The 14,267-nt window shown below is 36.4% G+C and overlaps 1 protein-coding gene and 1 non-coding gene across 4 annotated transcripts in view; one reads left to right on the forward strand and one right to left on the reverse strand.

Moving 5' to 3' along the window:
• The window catches only part of Hpse2 (heparanase 2 (inactive)), a 649,448-nt gene that overhangs the window by 300,898 nt on the left and 334,283 nt on the right, over window positions 1-14,267 (reverse strand). The gene's annotated exons all lie outside the window — the stretch shown is intronic.
• On the forward strand, window positions 6,668-6,740 carry Trnaa-agc (transfer RNA alanine (anticodon AGC)). The gene has a single exon. It is a non-coding gene; the product is annotated as a tRNA-Ala (tRNA).

The following is a 14,267-nucleotide window of genomic DNA, read 5'->3' on the forward strand; positions in this document are numbered from 1 at the left end:
CAACTTGTCTACTGGAGGGAAGCTGAGGGAGAAATAGTTTTCAATTTTACAGCAGCTGTACTAGCCTTTTTTAATTTGTGGAAGGGGATATTCCTGAGGGACACACATTCTGGCCTGCTGGTGTGCTTCTCTCAAAGCAAAGTGCAGTACTGGTGGTCCTCTATGAGCAGGACAGAACCCTGTGGTAGAGTTGGTGTACTGTACCAAAGTCAACATATTTCCCTCCCTCCATATTTATGGAACCAGGGGAATGAGCCCCATCCTATAAACTAGCGCAACTGAGTAACCATTGGGAAAAACTTGGCTTATACATTCAAGCTAATAAAGTAATGCACTGATAGAGTATATTAATAAGAACCTGCATTTTAGACCCAGCTGGTGAGCAGCTGGATGGCAGCTGAGAGATCTGGGATTGTTCTTCAACAGATATGGGAGATCTTGCTAAAGGCCAGTGGTTCTCAAATTTTACTATGCATGGGAATCAAATAGAGTGCTAAAAATGCAGATTCCATGGCCACAGGCCTGACGATTCTGAGCCAGAAGATCTGGGATAGGACCCAGAAATCTGCTTTTTAATAAGCAGCCTCAGGTGATTCTGATGCAGGTGGTGGAAAACCACATTTTGAGAAGTACTGCTCCTCAGAGCTACTAATATCATCATTCAGGATCTTTAGCAGCTGAAAAAGATAAATAGGCTTTCAACCAATCTTTCCGCTTGGTTTTTGACAGCCGAGTCCAATCCGCAGCTGGTAAAGAGGTTGGATAATGACCACAGATACGTTTGATCCCTTGGGATAGAATACTTAAAATCGTTTGGGGACCTTTATTTCTCCCCCATCAATAAGGAGGTTGGAAGGCAGCCACAGACTGGGCTGGAAATCCAGCTGGCACAAAAATTGGAAGACAATCCTCAGTGAGGTCTGGGTTCAATATCTAACTGCTAAAGAGCTGGCTGTCTGCCTTGTGGTGTGTAGTCAATATCCAATTGATACAATGCTTTGATAACATATGAGCATCATGGGTTAAATCCAGAAACTGTGAAGAACTTAAATAAAAGTTCTAAGACCTAAAGTTTGGTCCCCAAATGGCATGGAGCTTGGACAATATTTGGGAATGAGTTTAATTCTCAAATGGTAAGAGTTTTGGATGTCAGGAATGAGGTCTGGGTTCAATCTCTTGTCATTAAAAAGCTTGGAAGACCAGCCTGGGGTCTGGTTTCAATCGTCAGATGGTAAAGAGTTCAAATGACAACAATGGTTTCTAGGTTCAAGTGAAAGCTGACAAACAGCTTGAAATAAACTGCAAGATCTGTGTTCAATCTTGAAATGTTAAGGGTTTAGATAATTGTCATGAGGAATGAGTTCAGCTTGGAGGATTCTAAAAGTCTAGGTGAGGTAGCTAAGAATCTGTACCAGATGATTAGAGACAACTTGTGGTCATGATCCATGTGGGAAAGGATTTAGAAGGTGGCTACTCTTTTTTAGAGTAGGAGAGAGGGTGCTCAGATACCATTGATCTGGTGCTACATATTTAGCTAATGTAGAAAGAAGCTTGAATTTCAGCTATGGGGTAAGAAAATGTGCATACAAGTACTAGGTCATGAGCTAATTTTGCAAGAGAATATTATGTGACTTCTCCATATCCACAACTATGGAGAGGAATACAGGCACCAGGCCTGGGAATGTGATTTTTGAAATAATGGAGCTCTTTTGCCAGAACTTTTGCTGACAGAACGACTGTTTTATATGGCTAAGAGAGCAGATGTCTGAAAAGCATTGAAATCTATGATGTGTGTTCCTAAGTGGGATGACAGCTGGCACCACTGCATAAAGTCTTGCTCTTACTTTTACAGTTTCACTAATACTCTTCTTTCTGATTATTCTGATTTATCAACAAACAGCAGTTTCTGGAAAACTTTAAAAGCATTCTCAAATAGTCAAGAAGCAGACAGCTCTCCAAGCACCTAAAAATTCATGAGGCTCTTAGAGAAAAATGGAACTTCATTCCTTGGGGAAAAAGCGAACCTAAGATGACTACCAACTAGTTTTCTTCCTAGATATCTTTATTATTTGACCTGACAATGGAAGGTGAATTCAAAAGAGACATCCTCATTATGGGCGTCATTTAGAGTATGGATGTATCTGCCAAAACCTTCTGTGCTTCTTGAATCTGAGCATGTTCTGAGGAATACCTTTTAAGGAATAACCATGCTTCACACTTCTGGAACATATTAGGAATTAATTTTAAGACACTGCTATGGAAATGATATTGTTACTAATAGGTACCATTTATTGAGCAATTATAATATGCCAGGTACTGTATGAAACATTTCACATATACTAGTTTATTTAATACTTAACATGACCCTATAAAGTAGGTCTTGTTATTATCCTTATTTTATAGATGAGGAAACTGAGACACAGATGTTAAGGCACTGCTGTATTCATCCCAGCACCTTTTGGTAGAATCAATGGAAGATTGCTTTTTCCCAGCATTTTTTGCACTTTCATTGTAATCATGTAATTCAATTCATCTAATGGGAAATGTAAATAGAAGTGATAGAAACCACTTTTGAACCAAGACCTTTAAAACATCTGGTACAATCCTCAGATTTTTTTATAGCCCTGGCAAAAGTAAGCTTAGAGACCAGTGTTTTAGATGATCTAACAGGATAAAGTGGGATTCCCAACATGCTTTAAGGAAAACTTAAAAAATAAATAAATTTTATTTGTGTAACATGTGTTAGTCAGCTTAGCCTCACTGTTACGAAAATACTTGACAAGAACAACTTAGAAGAGGAAAAGTTTGTTTTGACTCATGGTTTCAGAGGTTCAGTCCATGATGGACTAACTCCATTGCTCTGGGCCTGAGGTGAGGCAGAACATCATGGCAGAAGGGCTTGGTAGAGGAAACTGCTCTGTTCATGGGCCAGAAAGGGTGGGGAGAGAGAGAGAGACAGAGACAGAGAATATGAATTAATGCATTTGGGCACTGAGCATAAATAGTTGTTCTCACCATAAACAAGAGAGACAACCAGACATCATATCTCCTTTGATGAAAAAACTGTAATCCACCTACAGACTTTCTCAGAGGTTCTCAAGATAAAGTCTAAGGACTCTGAAACCCTTTTAAGAAATCTCTGGGGTCCTTATATTTCCAGTACACATCTCTGTGAGGCCAGGTTTTCTTCATATACTTCAAATAAGATACTATAACAAATTAAATATAAAAGTAGATAGGATAATCCAGCTGTCTTCCATTAGAACAGACATTAAAGAAATTTACAAAAAATGCAAAGTAATGTCAGTCTTTTTGCCACTTTTTCCCATTTTGCAAAATTACTTATTATTTTATAATTATAATTTGTTAGTATGTAATGGTTTATTATTGGTTACTTTTAATGACTGATTACATAAATATTTTAAAATCTGTTTAATTTCTAATTTGGCAAATATTGATAAATATAATCACATAAACAAAAGCTTTGGGGAGTCTTCAAAGAGAGAATACTGAAACTAAGTTTGAGAATTGTTGATCTGGACAAGTAGATCAAATCTGTCTGATCAATCTTCCAAATCAAGCTATCAATTTTCAGGAAATCCCGAGAACAGAAATCATGGTGAACTACAATATAAATATGTAGTCAGCAGAATCAGACTATGGGAAGCTCATTCTGCCCTGGATTCTTCCATAGACATACTGTAAGAAACAGAAAAGAATGAAGAGAAGTCTTAAAAGACATCAAAAACATGAAATTTATTTTTAAAAATAAGCAAGACAAACTATAGTGTGTGGGTATGAATACTTGGGTAATAAAAATAAAATGAAATAAAAGAAAGTGGTTAGAGGTAAGGAGAAGGTTAATTGGGGCAGAAAACACTGAGGGGGGTTCAGGATGACTTAAATGGTTCTCCTACTTGACCTAAAGGTGTTTACCTTATAATGACACATTAAGCCAAAAGAGTCCTTCTTACAATGAATAAAATAAGTTAAGTTACCATGTCATTTAGTCATTTGGAAATAGAGTAATGTGACCCAGAGCCTGTATGGCTAGCCACTATACTATAATGATAGATGTATTAGAACTTGAAGAGACTACTCTTTAATGACATATTTAAAAGAAGATTAGGTAACAGTTATGTAGCTCTTGGTTTCCTATATCTGTGACTTTTTTTTAAAGGTTTCCATTGGCTTTTTAAAAAAATATCTTTATTTTTATGTGGGCTGAGGATTGAACCCAGTACCTCATGAGTGCGAGGCGAGCGCTCTCACTCTGAGCCACAATCCTAGCCCCTATCTGTGACTTTCTAATCATCGGTTCTCACATCTTTTCTTTGGATTTGTTAAATAAAATTATGGGGTCATTGTTTTAGATCTTGTGTCTACACTAGCTCCCAACAGACCAGATCAAACAGTTGTTCATGATAGGTGGCACATAATCAAACAGAACTAAAAACAGGTCAGTTTAAAAAAAAAAAGATTCACAGAAAACCTTCAAAAAGAGTCCAGTCAACCTGAGCTGGTATCATAAAGAAGTCCCTCTGCTCTAACTCATATAAGGACAGTAACTTTGAAACGACCAGTCTGCTGTCTGTTCCTTGTTTCTGCTTTTCTGCTTTCTTCAGCCTTTTTCTGCCTCTAAAGTCCATGCCCTCTGCTAAGTTCAGTGAAGTGCTTTTCTGTTTCACAGATGGAATGCAGTACAGTTCATGAATCACTAATAAAAGTCAATTAAGACTTTAAAACACATTTTTGAAATTTTGTTCTTTAACATAATCTGAAACCCACCTTTGAAAAGGACCTGAGTTATAAAGTGATCTCCTCCCTTCTTCAGATTGTTGAAGTCTGCTATCCAAATTTCTAGCACCAAACCTTGTATTTATCTGTATATCTGCCTCTTTGCAGCAGATTGGCACACATGGCAGGTTCTTGGGAAACCTCATGAATCTTAAAAACTTTCAAAGAGCTTCTGATAAGAATTCACAGATTTTGGGGCCAGATATAAAGAAGCTAATGCACTTAACTCTTTCCCTTCAAACCTCATTTGAGAGTATCTATTCTTATATCTCATGCTATTTTCTTACAAACTCTTTGGTTCTTGCTTATAAGCTTCTAGTATTTTAGAACTAACACATTAAAAATGGCTCTTGACAATTAATTCAACAAATGTTTGTGTACTTATTACGAGTAATACACTATTCAATATTAGAAGATAAGAAAGTGAGAGAGGAGACAAATAACTCAAAATAATAATTTTTGAATTATTAACAAATAATAATGGCATAACTAACATTAAAGATGAAAGGAAGAAAACATACCCTACCAAATTTTCAGTACAGTACATGTATCGATCAGAGTTATCATAAAAACAGAGCCAGTAGGAGATGAATATTAAGAGGTTTATTTCAAGATTCATATAATTAAGGGATCTGGCTAGCTGTCTGAAATATGAGATAGACCATTAGAAAAGGTAGGCTGGACCTCATAGGAGCAGACTGAAGCTGCTGACCATGAACAAAATTTCATCTCTGAGGACACCAACCCAGATTATGTAGGTTATGAACTCTAATCATAACTACAAAATACCTTTATAGAAATATATAGATTAGTATGTGACTAAATAGCTGGAAAATTTTGCCTAACTAAATTGATCCATTAAATACTGTCACAGTGTAAGACAGCAGTCTTTAATACTCATAGTATGGAAACATCAACATAAAAAAATGGATGCATTATTTTCAGTCAGTGATTACAAGAATTTTTGTATGGGAGAGCCTTAGAAGCAGAAGCTTGTTAGAATGGGAGCTTGAATAGCATTTGGGCTAAACTTCACATAGGGTTAAAAAAAATAGCAATCGCCTGTTTTAAAGAATAGGGCAGATACTGAAAAATTATGGAAGGTAATAAAACTGCCATCCAATGCCATTCCTTGGCAATACTATTGCTTTCTATTTTCTATCCATAGGAATAAAAATATCAAATTCAGAATAAATACCAAAATCAGGACAGTAGATACCCCAAGGGAGAGATAAAAGCATGGATCAAAGAAGAACACAAAGAAACCTAATTGAAGCTAATTTGGTAAAATACTAATATATGACAAAGCTGTGTGGCAGATACATGAATATTTATTATATTATTCTTTGTTATTCTGTGTGCTTGAAATATTTAATAACTTTTAAAAGATGCTAAGAAAGTATATGATATTTTTCCTTTAGAAAATGTTTCTAAAAATACAAGTTGGGAGTATTTCCTGAAGTAGTTGGTACTACTCACCTGCAGCTCAAATCCTGCTATATATAATTCACTTTCAAATCAGATATAACTAGGTTTAAATTACAGATCCAAAGATTACTGGTTGTGTAACGATAGACAAATGATTTCTCTGAGTGTCAGCTTTCCATTCTGTAAAATGGAGATAGTAGTGTGCCTTTCATCTTTTTATTGTAAAGATTGACTACGCTAAAATATAATGATAATATGCATAGGGAACATAAAAGCTGAATGCACTGTATTATTTCTCCTCTGTAGTATCATTACCTTTTTTACAGTTTTGTTCTCTTTTTTTAAAGAAGAATCCAGGCATGATTCATTTTCCTATTCCTCACAACATCTAAAACAGTGCTAAGAATTCCAATGATTGTAAAGAAATATGACAAGATGGGGCTGGGGTTGTGGCTCAGTGGTAGAGCGCTCGCCTAGCACGTGCGAGGCCCTGGGTTCGATCCTCAGCACCACATAAAAATAAATAAACAAAATAAAGGTATTGTGTACAACTAAAAAATAAATATTAAAAAAAGAAATATGACAAGATGCCCATTTCCTCATCTTATCCATACTACTGTCCTTAAGCTTTCAGCTGACCTCTATGAGGCAGAGCTCTCCCCACAATACACATATGGGTCCACCTGTGGATCCCATATAGTCTTCATGAGGTTAGAGGACATTGAAAACTTATGATACAGATTATATTTAAAATTTATAAACCATCTAGAAAAGTTAATATAAAACTGTAATATATCAACCCTAGAACTAGGCCAGTGAAAAATATGGGATCCACATTTTGCTACAATATGTCTTTACTAATGTAGGAAATGAGCCATATAAAGAACATTCACTTATTCATCTAGACATAATTAAAATATGGAAACTTTATAAACTAAAGCTGAAACCTATATCCATGCAACATTAAGGCTAAAAATTTAAATGCAGAATTTAGGAGAGATATTTTTCTCATAATATTGATGACTGGCAGTCCAACTCACCTAGCACTGCTATTGTATTTGATATAGACTATGAATCTTATAAGATTCAAACCCTTTCTACAATCTCACCAGTATTCCGTTTTTGAAAGACAAGATGGAGATTAGACAAAGAAATGGAGCATAAAAAAGCTAATAGTACTTTTGTAATTATGAGTTTGACTTCATCATTCATTTATTAAGTATAAAAGCACACTCACAATGTTCAAGATTCCATACTAAATTGAAGAAGGGGGAAACAAAGATGAAATCACCAGGGACCGAGTCTTTCTTTTTCTTTTCTTTTTTTTAATTTTTATTGTTGGTTGTTCAAAACATTACATAGTTCTTGACATATCATACTTCACACTTTGATTCAAGTGGGTTATGAACTCCCATTTTTACCCCGTATACAGATTGCAGAATCACATCGGTTACACATCCACTGATTTACATATTGCCATACTAGTGTCTGTTGTATTCTGCTGCCTTTCCTATCCTCTAATATCCCCCTCCCCTTCCCTCCCCTCTCCTCTTCTCTCTCTACCCCATCTACTGTAATTCATTTCTCCCCCTTGTTTTTTTCCCCTTTCCCCTCACTCCCTCTTGTATGTAATTTTGTATAACCCTGAGGGTCTCCTTCCATTTCCATGCAATTTCCCTTCTCTCTCCCTTTCCCTCCCACCTCTCATCCCTGTTTAATGTTAATCTTCTTCTCATGCTCTTCCTCTCTACTCTGTTCTTAGTTACTCTCCTTATATCAAAGAAGACATTTGGCATTTGTTTATTAGGGATTGGCTAGCTTCACTTAGCATAATCTGCTCTAATGCCATCCATTTCCCTGCAAATTCTATGATTTTGTCATTTTTTAATGCAGAGTAAAACTCCATTGTGTATAAATGCCACATTTTTTTTTTATCCATTCATCTATTGAAGGGCATCTAGGTTGGTTCAACAGTCTTGCTATTGTGAATTGTGCTGCTATGAACATCGATGTAGCAGTGTCCCTGTAGTATGCTCTTTTTAGGCCTTTAGGGAATAGACCGAGAAGGGGAATAGCTGGGTCAAATGGTGGTTCCATTCCCAGCTTTCCAAGAAATCTCCATACTGCTTTCCAAATTGGCTGCACCAATTTGCAGTCCCACCAGCAATGTACAAGAGTACCCTTTTCCCCACATCCTCGCCAGCACTTGTTGTTGTTTGACTTCATAATGGCTGCAAATCTTACTGGAGTGAGGTGGTATCTTAGGGTAGTTTTGATTTGCATTTCTCTGACTGCTAGAGATGGTGAGCATTTTTTCATGTACTTGTTGATTGATTGTATGTCCTCCTCTGAGAAGTGTCTGTTCAGGTCCTTGGCCCCTTTGTTGATTGGGTTATTTGTTTTCTTATTGTTTAATTTTTTGAGTTCTTTGTATACTCTGGATATTAGGGCTCTATCTGAAGTGTGAGGAGTAAAGATTTGTTCCCAGGATGTAGGCTCCCTATTTACCTCTCTTATTGTTTCTTTTGCTGAGAAAAAACTTTTTAGTTTGAGTAAGTCCCATTTGTTCATTCTAGTTATTAACTCTTGTGCTATGAGTGTCCTATTAAGGAATTTGGAGCCCGACCCCACAGTATGTAGATCGTAGCCAACTTTTTCTTCTATCAGACGCTGTGTCTCTGATTTGATATCTAGCTCCTTGATCCATTTTGAGTTAACTTTTGTGCATGGCGAGAGAAAGGGATTCAGTTTCATTTTGTTGCATATGGATTTCCAGTTTTCCCAGCACCATTTGTTGAAGATGCTATCCTTCCTCCATTGCATGCTTTTAGCACCTTTATCAAATATAAGATAGTTGTAATTTTGTGGATTGGTTTCTGTGTCCTCTATTCTGTACCATTGGTCCACCCACCTGTTTTGGTACCAGTACCATGCTGTTTTTGTTATTATTGCTCTATATTATAGTTTGAAGTCTGGTATCGCTATACCGCCTGATTCACACTTCCTGCTTAGAGTTGTTTTGCTATTCTGGGTCTTTTATTTTTCCATATGAATATCATAATTGCTTTATCTATTTTACAAGAAATGCCGTTGGGATTTTGATAGGCATTGCATTAAACCTATAGAGAACTTTTGGTAATATCGCCATTTTGATGATGTTAGTTCTGCCTATCCATGAACAGGGTATATTTTTCCATCTTCTAAGATCTTCTTCTATTTCTCTCTTTAGGGTTCTGTAGTTTTCATTGTATAAGTCTTTCACCTCTTTTGTTAGGTTGATTCCCAAGTATTTTATTTGTTTTTTTTTTTTTTTTTTGAGGATATTATGAATGGAGTGGTTGTCCTCATTTCCATTTCAGAGGATTTGTCACTGATATACAGGAATGCCTTTGATTTATGCGTGTTGATTTTATATCCTGCCACTTTGCTGAATTCATTTATTAGCTCTAATAGTTTCTTTGTAGACCCTTTTGAGTCTGCTAGGTATAGAACCATGTCATCTGCAAATAGTGATAATTTAATTTCTTCTTTTCCTATTTTTAGCCTTTAATTTCTTTCGTCTGTCTAATTGCTCTGGCCAGTGTTTCGAGAACTATATTGAACAGAAGTGGTGAGAGAGGGCATCCCTGTCTTGTTCCAGATTTTAGAAGGAATGCCTTCAATTTTTCTCCGTTCAGAATGATGCTAGCCTGAGGCTTAGCATAGATAGCTTTTACAATATTGAGGTATGTTCCTGTTATCCCTAGTTTTTCTAGAGTTTTGAACATAAAGGGATGCTGTACTTTGTCGAATGCTTTTTCTGCATCTATGGAGATGATCATATGGTTTTTATCTTTAAGTCTATTGATGTGGTGAATAACATTTATTGATTTCCGTATATTGAAACAGCCTTGCATCCCAGGGATGAATCCTACTTGATCATGGTGCACAATTTTTTTGATATGTTTTTGTATCTGATTCATCAGAATTTTATTGAGAATTTTTGCATCTAGATTCATTAGAGATATTGGTCTGTAGTTTTCTTTCTTTGAAGTGTCTTTGTCTGGTTTAGGAATCAGGGTGATATTGGCCTCGTAGAATGAATTTGGAAGTTCTCCCTCTTTTTCTATTTCCTGGAATAGCTTGAAAAGTATTGGTATTAGTTCTTCTTTAAAGGTTTTGTAAAACTCTGCTGTATACCCATCTGGTCCTGGGCTTTTCTTAGTTGGTAGTCTTTTGATGGCTTCTTCTATTTCCTCAGTTGATATTGGTCTGTTTAGGTTGTCTATATCCTTCTGACTCAATCTGGGTAGATCATATGACTTAAGAAATTTATCAATGCCTTCACTATCTTCTATTTTATTTGAGTATAAGGATTCACAATAATTTCTAGTTATCTTCTGTATTTCTGAAGTGTCTGATGTGATATTGCCTTTTTCATCCTGTAAGAACCAACTTTTAGTTTTGTCAATTTTTTCAATTGTTTCTTTTGTTTTGATTTCATTAATTTCATCTCTGATTTTAATTATTTCTTGCCTTCTACTTCTTTTGCTGTTGTTTTGGTCTTCTTTTTCTAGGATTTTGAGATGAAGTGTGAGATCATTTATTTGTTGGTTTTTCCTTTTTCTTAGGAATGAACTCCAGGCAATGAATTTTCCTCTTAGAACTGCTTTCATTGTGTCCCATAGATTCCGATATGTTGTGTCTGTGTTTTCATTTATCTCTAAGAATTTTTTAATTTCCTCCTTGATGTCTTCTATAACCCATTGATCATTCAGTAACCTATTGTTCATTCTCCAAGTGATATTTCCTTTCTTCTTTTATCGTTGATTTCCAGTTTCATTCCATTATGATGACATAAGATGCATGGTATTATCTCTACTCATTTATAATGTCTAAGAGTTGCCCTGTGACATAATATATGATCTATTTTTGAGAAGGATCCATGTGCTGCTGAGAAAAAAGTGTAACTGCTTGATGTTGGGTGATATATTCTATATATGTCAATTAAGTCTAGGTTATTAATTGTATTATTGAGTTCTAGTTTCTGTATTCAACTTTTGTTTGGAAGATCTGTCCAGTGGTGAGAGAGGTGTGTTGAAGTCTCCCATAATAATTGTATGGTTGTCTATTAGACTCTTGAACTTGAGAAGAGTTTGTTTGATGAACATAGCTGCACCATTGTTTGGAGCATATATATATATTTATGATTGTTATGTCTTGTTGGTGTATAGTTCCCTTGAGCAGTATGTAGTGTCCCTCTTTATCCCTTTTGATTAACTTTGGCTTGAAATCTATTTTATTTGATATGAGTATGGAGACTCCTGCTTGTTTCCGAAGTCCATATGAGTGATATGATTTTTCCCAACCTTTCACCTTCAGTCTATGTATGTCTTTTCCTATCAAATGCGTCTCCTGTAGGCAGCATATTGTTGGATCTTTTTTTTTTTTTTGATCCATTCTACTAGCCTGTGCCTCTTAATTGGTGAGTTTAAGCCATTAACATTTAGGGTTATTATTGAGATATGGATTGTTCTTCCAGCCATATTTGTTTATTTATGTTACTTAACATGGTTTGTTTTCCTCTTTGATTATTTTTTCCATTTACTCTACTACCTCCCACTGTTGGTTTTCATTGTTATTTCCATTTCCTCTTCCTGTAATGTTTTTCCGAGGATTTTTTGAAGAGATGGTTTTCTAGCTGCAAATTCTTTTAACTTTTGTTTATCGTGGAAGGTTTTAATTTCATCTTCCATCCTGAAGTTAATTTCGCTGGATACACAATTCTTGGTTGGAACCCATTTTCTTTCAGCGTTTGAAATATATTGTTCCAGGATCTTCTAGCTTTCAGAGTCTGTGATGAAAGATCAGCTGTTATCCTGATTGGTTTACCCCTAAATGTAATCTGCTTTCTTTCTCTTGAAGCTTTTAAAATTCTCTCCTTATTCTGTATGTTGGGCATCTTCATTATAATGTGTCTAGGTGTGGATCTCTTATGATTTTGCACATTCGGCGTCCTGTAGGCTTCTAGGATTTGGGATTCTGTCTTATTCTTCAAGTCTGGGAAGTTTTCTCTTATTATTTCGTTGAACAGATTGCTCATTCCTTTGGTTTGGACCTCTATACCTTCCTGTATCCCAATGACTCTTAAGTTTGGGCTCTTTATGTTATCCCATATTTCTTGGATGTTCTGCTCATGGTTTCTTAAGAGTCTCACTGAGTCTCACTATGTTCTTTTCAAGTTGAAATACTTTGTCTTCATTGTCTGATGTTCTATCTTCTAAGTGTTCTACTCTGCTGGTAGTATTCTCATTTGAGTTTTTAAGTTGGTTTATTGCTTCTTGCATTTCTAGGATTTCTGTTTGTTTTTTATAACCTTTATCTCCCTGTATAGTTGATCTTTTGCTTCTTGGATTTGTTTATGTAATTCATTGTCGAAGTGATCTTTCATTGTCTGATTTTGCTGTCTAATGTCTTCCTTGAGACTCCAGATCATCTAAAGCATGTAAATCCTGAATTCTTTATCTGACATTCCATCTGCTGCAGCTATTACCTCTTCTAAAGTTGAGTTGACCTGCATTGCTTGTGATCCTTTCTTTCCTTGTCTTTTCATACTGCTCGTGTTTCTTTCTGCTTGGTGAAACTGTTGTGTTATTGAATTTCCCCCCTATATATTTATATTGCTCTTGTATAGTTGCAAAGTCTCCCTTGCAGGGGCGGGCTGCGGCTGTGCTCCTCCTCCAATTGGGGTGATCTGTCTATCACGCCGGCGGGCCGCTGGGCCTCTTCTCCAGGTCGCGTGGTCTGCCTATCTTGTGGGCAACGGCTGGGCCCCTCCTCCAATAGGGGTGATCTGTCTACCACGATGGTGGGCCGCTGGGCCTGTTCTCCAGGTTGCAGGTCTGCCTACCTTGCAGGGGCGGGCAGCGGCTGTGCCCCTCCTCCAATTGGGGTGATCTTCCAACTAGGCCGGCGGGCCACTGAGTCCCTTCTCCGGGACGCGGTCTGCCTACCTTGCGGGTGGCAGCTGGGTCCTTCCTCCAATTGGGGTGATGTGTCTACCACACCGGCGGGCCTCTGGGCCTGTTCTGCCAGTCGGTCACAGGTCTTGGGACCCAATCTTTCAAATCCTTATAATTTATTAGGAAAACAACATACACATAAATAGTAAAATAAGAAATATATAGGTTAAGTGATCAGACCTGATTCATTTTTGCATTCCTCACAGAAATAAGAGTTCAAACAATTGTAAGGGGATCTGGGAAGGTGTCCTTTCCCCATCTTATCCACTACTGGCCTCCTGAACCCTTACTGACCTCTATGAGGCAGAGATTTGACAATGCCCAACATGGGTCCATCTGTGGAGCTCATATATACTAAAGCATAGTGAAAGTGCTACTAGAATTCACAAAGAAGATCTACATTCAGATGGAGGAAGAAGTGGTGATGATTAAACAAAACTTCCAGGAATAGCAGTTAAGATGATCTATGAAAAGCAGAAATGGGAGAAACTAATTACATGTAAAAATATTTTAAAGCATTTTAAAAATATGTACATTCTTATTAAAACCTTATGACAATTTTTTAGTTGGATTTCCTTTTTCATAGATAAGGTCATTGGGAGTTATAGTTGTGACTAATCCAAAATCCTACAGCTGGTGATCTTAAACTCAAGTTGTCTTATTTCATGTCTATTAATAATTCCAGTAAATAAACTATCTTTTAATTGAGAAAATCTCCTAACTATCAGGATGGAGCAGCAATTCACAGGATATTTACAAAGGAAAGTGAATTATACTCCAGCTGGGCTGGAGTATAGGATGGAAAAATAAGAGTAGAAAATATAGTTAGAAATAGGTGGAGAGGCAGATGGCAAAATATCTAAAGAACAAGCAATTGAGTTTAAACTTTTTAATATCTATGGATTCCCATAGATATTATGGGTATATTATTAAGCAGAGGAATGCCATAAAATATTAAAACACAAAGGGAGAATTAATCTGACAACACAGGACAAAACGTATGGCAGATATAATGACCTAGAAATAAAAATATCAGTTGGG

The sequence above is a fragment of the Callospermophilus lateralis genome, chromosome 15 (assembly GCF_048772815.1).
Source record: "Callospermophilus lateralis isolate mCalLat2 chromosome 15, mCalLat2.hap1, whole genome shotgun sequence".
Lineage (NCBI taxonomy): Eukaryota > Metazoa > Chordata > Mammalia > Rodentia > Sciuridae > Callospermophilus > Callospermophilus lateralis.